Here is an 8,081-nt window from a genome sequence, read left to right as displayed (position 1 = left end):
GACGACTCTTTATATCTGACATTTGGTCTCCGTGGTTACGCCTCCAGGCAGGAAAGCGGTGGAAAATTAACCCATTTTCTATGTTTTTCCCATGGCAATCATGTGTTGCGCTGTTACAGCCCACAATACAGCAACAGTTTACCATGGCTGAAATCAAGTTAAGGTGAAATTACGTCATGACGACCAAGCCCTATTGAACAACCAGATATCATAGGGGTCCTAGTTCCTGAGCTGAGAACAGGTCATAACCATGCTTTTGCAACAAGGCAAGGCAGAGCCAATTTATACTGTCCATTCACCAACACTCATTTATATTGCAAATCTCACTATGTGAAAGAAAGAAAAACTTAGAGAATAATTGTATTTTGTGATGTCTCGCCTTGTCATGTTATTTATTTATTTTATTTTCACAACAAAAACATAAAAATAGAATAATGTTTCACTAAAAATGTGATGGACAAGTGCCGAAAAACCCTCAAGGGTCTTAATGAGTGGCAGTCCCCATAAAAACAAATATATTTCACCATTTCAGACATCTATATGATATTGTGTAAAAAAAAAAAAACAAAAACAAAAAAAACAGCATTTCTTTGTATAAAACAATTTAACATATCATTTAGACCACAAATCCATATGGAAAGTTCAGACAACTTAGTAGCAGCAATTTTACTCTCTGTTTAATTTGTTCTGTCAGTGATGTGGGAAGACTGCTCCATATCCTTGATCCTCTGTATAATACACTAAACTTTGTTTGAGTTGTACGAGAATAAGGAGGCCTGATAAGACAACTACTATGAGTTGGATACTGGTGAAATTCATTATTAAAAGTAAAAATATTACAAAAGTGCTGGGGAAGTAACTTTTTTATAGAGCTATAAACGAATAAAGCTATTTGAAGTTGATTCACTTGATAAACACTAAGAATACTTGCCTGAGCAAACAGTGGTTGGGAGGGGTGTCTACGATTTACACAAAGTCTTATTAGTCTAGCCCAAGCAACATTACAGTAATTATAATATGGATATAACATTGAATAATATAACATAATTGCAACTTTTTTGTTAATCAGGTGTCAGATTTTTCCTAGTATACCGACCACTTTGGCTATTTTTGTACTTAAGGCACTAATGTGAGGTTTCCAGGATAAAGAATCATCTAGAATAACACTGAGGAAACGAGCAGATCTAACATTATTAATAGAAGTATTATCAATTTGAATTTTCATTGGAGATTTAAATGTATCAAATTTATAACCAAAAAATATATAACTTGTTTTTTTATGTTAAGTGACAATTTGTTGGACTCGAACCAAGAGGATAACTTGTCCAGTTCTTCATTAACTACCTTTATTAAAATTTCAGGGTTTTTATGGGAGTAAAACACACTTGTATCGTCTGCAAATAAGATTTTAGAAAGTTTATCTGAAACATTAGGGAGGTCATTAACATATATTAAAAATAACAGGGGACACAAGATGGAACCTTGTGGTAAACCGCACTGAAGAGGAAGGAGAGGAGATTCTGTCCCATTATAGTTGACAGTTTGATACCGGTCTGAAAGGTAACTAGTGAACCAGAGTAGTGACTTATTTCGAATACCATAATGTGAACGTTTTTTTAACTGAATAATATGGTTAACGGTATCAAATGCTTTTGAAAGATCCAGAAAAATACCTACAGTGTTTTCTTTTACTTTGTATATTTCAGTCAAAAATTGGACAAGTGCCATGTACGTAGAGTGTTGCTTCCTAAAACCATACTGGTGTGCATATAGAATATAATTTGTTTTCCAAATGTTGAATTAATCTCATGTAAACAAGTTTTTTCAAGAACTTTGCACAGGGCTGGTAACAATGAAATTAGTCTATAATTGTTAAAAATAGCACGGTCATCTTCTTTATAAACTGGTGTAATTTTAGCTATTTTTAACTCTGCAGGCACAACTCCTTGGTCTAGAGAAATATTAAAAATATAGATGTCATTCAACATTTCAGCTTAGAAAATGAGAAAGAGTATGAATTCAGTATTTGAGTAACATTTATTACACACAAGGAAAAGCTCTACATATGAAGCCACAATTGTCCCATTTAGCGGTTTCCACAAACCCAAGGTGAGTCCTCCCTCCATTTGCGACAGGTATACTTTATGCAGTACACAAAACGCTCAGTGCTGTGGTTCCTGTTGCAGAGATTGCGCACCTGGCCTGCGTACAGTATAATAACAATGAAAAAATCTCAAAAAATAGAGTTTAGCACATATTGCGAAAATTATAGTTGTAGTGTGAATTGAAAGATGTTATCTATGTGTGCTACAAGTTTGGTAACACTACAATGATCTATAGTGTAATTATTGGCTATTATAGGCTTATAGCAATGGAAAAAATCTCCAAAAATACACTTTGGCACATATTGATCAAGAGTGTAATTATGGTTATCATATGCTTATAATAACAATGTAAAACTCTCAAAAGATAGAGTTTAGCACATATTCCCAAAGTAAGAATTGTAGTATGAACTAGATTAGGTTATCTATGTGTGCTATAAGTTTGGTTGTGCTGCAATGATCTATAGTGTAATTATGGCCATTATATGCTTATAATAACAATTTAAATCCCTCAAAACAATAGAGTTTAGCACATTTTCCCAAAATAAGATATGTAATATGAACTAGATGAGGTTATCTATGTGTGCTACAAGTTTGGTGGCACTACAATGATCTAAAGTGTAATTATTGGCTATTATATGCTTATAATAACAAAGAAAAAAATCTCCAAAAATACAGTTTGGCCTATCTTCTTCACAAAGTAAGAGTTGTAGTATGATCCAGATGTGGTTATCTATGTATCCTACAAGTTTGGTGGCACTACAATGATCTATAGTGTAGTCATTGCTCATTTTATACTTATTTGAATAATAAAATAGAGGTGCCATTTGTCATTTAGGCTTTGGGAAATTCCTCAAATAGTATTATTTTCGAATCCAATAAATGTGGTATGAATGACATGATGCACTTAAAATGAATTTGATAATAATCCACCTCTTCTTGGTGACGCTTTTGAATATTTCTCTCTGATTAGTTTTATGGTGTTGCAACTTGCAGAGGGTCCCTAAGCATTATCGGAGGAGCAAGCTCTGCATAGGGTCCAATGTAATTCTCCCAGCGCGATAGGAGACTTGTTTTGAGGAAACTACGGTTATAGCTCACTGTCTGCCTTGCTGTGGTTGCGGAGAGGTGTCTGTTTTTTTAGAATAAATCATCCACCCACGAGTTATTAATTATTAAAGCCAAATCTATGAATATATTGCAAAACTTACCGCAGTCTCACAATGCTGTCTCTCAAGCTTGAGTTATATTGGCCCTCTAGTAATAAGGGCAGATTATTGTATAAATATTTTTGCTTTGCCTTTCTACAGCGTTCCAGCTCATGCAGCTATTTTCATTGTATAGATCAGTTATGATCTGATCGCTGCTCTGTTGGCTCCGCCTTTTGAAAGCAAGTTTTGGCGACACTGATGATGTGAGTTGTGAAATACTGTTGAGGGGACTGGAGGCTGATGAAAATTGTCATATGTCTGGACTTTCTATTGATAGGCCTATTATCATTTACAGGGTGTTTTTTTAACATAGTTTTTCATCTATTTTTGCCATTTTTAATTTTAGCAGTATTGTTCGTTTCATACCCATGTTATCCTGCTAAAAAACTGCTTTGTGTGTCCAACTGTCACAGGTGCTAGGCGACAGAGCTAATCTAAGTGAGGGGCAGTAACAGCTGGAAAAACTAGACCTGTTTGAATCTACAGCCAAACTCTTTCGGCCTTCTTTTCACAGCCCCCGAAGGACCCAGTCCGGGGGAACCAGGTCGGCTGAAATTAGACACACCCATGGTAAGATCTCATGAGGCAAAAACAGCAACAGAAGACAGCTAATGCACTGACATTGGACTATTTTTACAATATATAATCTGACAAAGGCTGATCAGAAGAAACTGATGCAGAAAACATATTAAGGATGGCACACAAAAGCTTTATTCGTGTTTAGAGCTCTGAACACTCAGTTTCAAATCAAATCTATAAGTTTTGCAATCTCAGCTCCATGATGTGAGAGTAAACATATTATGTGACCCATGACTTTTCTGACATAAAGGGTCAAAGTTATAAATAATGGCTAGTCTGTGTTGGAAGCTTTTTAACAATACATGACAGGAAAGTGTTTATATGATTTCAATAAAAGTATGCACCACAAATTCACCAAAGCTTCTGCAGAGTTATGAGTTTAATATAAGGTCATCATTTGCCTTATTTTGTCTGTACACTGGCCCATATGAAAGTATGAACAAGTAAAGAGTGTAGTACATGGTATTCATATAATAGGAAATTGAATTAAAGGTATCAGCATAAAGGATAATGCAAAGTACAGTTATCAGAAGGTCATAAATATTCTTGATGGGGCCAACTGACCTGGACCCTTGTTCAAATTAGAAGTTTTCCTTTTTTGAGAAAAAGAAAGAGTTATTTTTTTTATAAAAAAAAACAAGAACCAAGGATGTTATTATTAATCCTACACCGATTTTCAGGAAACTTCTTCTCCAGCTAATTTCGCTGTTGTAATGCAACACCTTTAGAATTTTGTTAATCTCAGCTGCATGATGTGAGCGTAAACATGGTATGTGACCCCTGACTTTTCTGACATAAAGGGTCAAAGTTATTAATAATAATGGCTAGTTTGTGTTCGAAGCATTTTGACAATACATGACAGGAAAGTGTTTATATGAATTCAGTAAAAGTATGCACCACAAATTCACCAAAGCTTGCAGAGTTATGAGTTTAATATAAGGTCATCATCTGCCTTATTAACAAATAAATAAAATATGTTGCTATTAATCCTCCACCAATTTTAAGGAACCTTCTTCTCCAGCTATTTTCGCTGTTGTAATGCAACACCTTTATAATTTTGTTCACCGCCATCTTGTTTTCTGTACATGGCAGTAACCCTGGCATGGTCTCATGGAATAGGACGTGAACACTCAAGATCACATTTGGAAACCTTTTTGACCAGTCCATCCCAGCTGTGGAGTAGCTTTCGTCTCGGGTGTGGTGCATCATAACCAGAATAACTTTTTGATTTTGTGCTGTAACAAGAAAAAGAAAAAGATTAATTAGGGGAATTTTTGGAATTCAAACTACAACCATCCTATCTACATTGATTACGTACTTAAAGCTGAGTGGTTAGTGAATCATCTATTAAAGCAGCTTATTCAAATCTAAAAACAAAAAACTATAGCAACATCACTTATACTCCATTACCAACTAAAAAGCAAATAGAAACCATGAAATATAACATTTATTTTGAAAATATTAGTACACTTTAAATGTACATTAATAATATCGATACACAGTAAGTATCGATATTACACATATAGTACTATACACATATAGTGTATAGTACTATATGTACTATACTATACACATATAGTAAGCCTGTTTTAAAATAAGGCACAGCCATTTACATTTACTTCCATTTCCGACAATAGAGTTAAGCTCAATGCTGTAATAATTTGCTGCACAAAATAAATGTAAATAATACTCTAACACTTATTATACATGTAGTGGTCTATATACTCTCTCTATATATTTTAGCATTTTTAGTATATAATATGAATTTATAGCTGTTCCAATGATACCGCTTAACTTGAATATTCTTGAAATTATTTTGAATTTACTTAGAAATTATTTTCTAATTTTGCATTTTTTCTTTTTGTAAAGGTTTTGTAGACCTTTTATGATCTTAGAATGATCTTTATAGTTACTTTCCTATTCATTTTTTCAGAAGGTAGGTTTTCATCAAATAATATTATTAATATCCTTGCATATTAAGCTTACACCATCTTTGTAATTTATATTGGCTATAATATAATTTTTATTGATTGTCCTGGTTTTGGTTCTGTTCAGTTTTCTTTGTGTATTCAGCTTTCACTTTGATCCATGTTTTTCTAGTTTTATTGGTTTAATTCCTATTTAGTTGTGTTTTCTGGATATATTTTAGTTCTTAGGTTTTTCTTGCTTTTCCTCTGTTGCCATCTTGTGTCATTCTCCTTTCCCCTAGCTCCTTCTAGAAGCCTCTGTTTACACCTGCTCCCAATGAGCTAATTAGTCCTGTCTTTGTTCAGTCTCGCATAAGTACTCTCCCTATGCAGTTCCTCTGTGCTGGTTCCTCTTCTTTTCCCGGCTCTTCATGCATGTTGTTCCCTGATGTCTCCAAGGTTCTGTTTTTATGTATTTATTATGTTGGATTTCTGGATTCCTGCCTCAGTTGCCTGTGAGTACTCCATTAAACTACAATAACTCACCTCTGCCTCCTCGCGTCTGCATTTGGGTCCTCAAAACCTCAACCAAACCCTGACATCAATATTAGGTTACATTCATTATGTTTTGTGTTACTTGCTCATTTTTAAATGCATTTAAGAAGTTTTACATCCTTATCATACAAAAACGGGCAAATCTTCCCTGAAGAGTAATTAAGCAATTGCATTGTTTTTTAATTTCATTTAAAAATATTAAAATAAATAACAGTAGCAAGGTGTGAAGTTTTTATAGGTTTTTTTTGGAGCTGAAATTGAGCTGTTGCCTTCTTTGACAAGGCCTACTTCTAAGTAAGGCCTAATGAAGTAAGCCAATAGAGTTAAAATTAAAAATATTTTTTACTTTGGTTAAATGAATGCCTCAATAAATCCATACTAGCACTTGTACCTGTCACCAGACTCATAGCTGCTTCTACATCTGACCCAACACGAGAGATGATAGGACAAAAAACAATGATGATGCAGCTTTCCGGGTAGTGTATAATATTCAGCTGTATCCTCTTCTTCAGTTCCCTCAGCAGTTCTTCATCAGCGCCAAATGTCTCCCCTGAAGTGATTGTGTAGACGTTCACTAAATTAAATACCAAAACACATGAGAGGAGAATTATGAGCAGAGCTGAAACATGAATAACAGCATCTTTTTATCAATGACGCTCACCTGCGGATTTCTGGACCATTTTTAAGTCTGAGGGAAGCAAAGCAGTATAATTATTATTATTTTTTTTATAATACAACTTTTCTGCAACTAAAACTGCAAAATCATCCAAATAAAGCACAGATGGTTTACCTAATATGAGGTTATTGTTTAAGTTTGATCAGAGGGCGGCAAATGCTTATATAATGTATTTGATTTGTTTTAAAATAGGTTACTTTCAAACATCTTTATCCTTAAGTCAGAGTTCACCTGTCCTTTCATACTAATAGCAGATTGCACTTACAAGCCCTAAAACAATAAAACATAATAAAGCATTGTTCAGTTTCCACTCCTAGAATGTCACCATAATAAAATGAAATGGAACATCAAAGAATCAGCTTTACTGACTAATCTAGCATGCACAAACAAGAAATTTGACTTTGGTACCCCCATAGAATTAAAAATAAGCAGAAAATCCTAGTCCCTAGAGGACTTGATCTAATTGATGATCAAATCAAAGGAAATTAAAAAAGGAATTTGTAAAAAAAAAAAAAAAAAAAAAAAAAAAAAAAAAAAAAAAAAAAAAAAAAGGTTTCACTGTTACTTTGAGAAAGAACAAAATGTGAGGATTCCTACCTTTGCTGGCAATGTGATGATCTGGAGAAAAAACAAACCAAACAGGGAATATGTTGCAGCTCAGGCACCTCAAACTCACTCTGAAGGTATAAGAGACTGTTTCTATTTTTGCTTGAACCATTCGCTCTTAAAGAGCTGAAGCACTTTCACTTTCAGTCTTAGTAAGCAAGACACCATGTGATTTATCCTAAACTCCATCTAAAGTGCAATGGTTTTATCAAGGGAAGTCTTTCTTTCAGTTTAGGAAGAACATGTGTAACATATGAAAATATGAATTAATAGCACTGATGGTAAAAGCATTTACATTACAGAATATTTGTTGAAGTTACTGCATCTCCAACAACTGAAGCTGAAAATCAAAGCGTTTGTTTTCTGCAGCAGTGCATCAGGGGACTCAAAGATGCAAGACTTAGGAGAATTTTAAGTTTTGATATGGGGTCAGATGTTATCTGTG

At 34.1% G+C, this 8,081-nt stretch overlaps 1 long non-coding RNA gene across 1 annotated transcript; it reads right to left on the bottom strand.

The window, feature by feature from the left end:
• Positions 1 to 4,078: 4,078 nt before the first annotated feature.
• LOC107081109 lies at positions 4,079 to 7,039 on the bottom strand. The gene is made up of 3 exons (XR_001481028.1): positions 7,016 to 7,039; positions 6,746 to 6,928; positions 4,079 to 5,127 (listed from the first exon to the last, which is right to left on the bottom strand). It is a non-coding gene; the product is annotated as an uncharacterized LOC107081109 (long non-coding RNA).
• Between the last annotated feature and the right edge of the window lie 1,042 nt (positions 7,040 to 8,081).

Source organism: Cyprinodon variegatus, unplaced genomic scaffold (assembly GCF_000732505.1).
Source record: "Cyprinodon variegatus isolate N-32 unplaced genomic scaffold, C_variegatus-1.0 Scaffold2945, whole genome shotgun sequence".
NCBI lineage: Eukaryota > Metazoa > Chordata > Actinopteri > Cyprinodontiformes > Cyprinodontidae > Cyprinodon > Cyprinodon variegatus.
The sequence above is the reverse complement of the archived record's forward strand: the minus strand, read 5'-3'. Positions and strand labels throughout refer to the sequence as shown.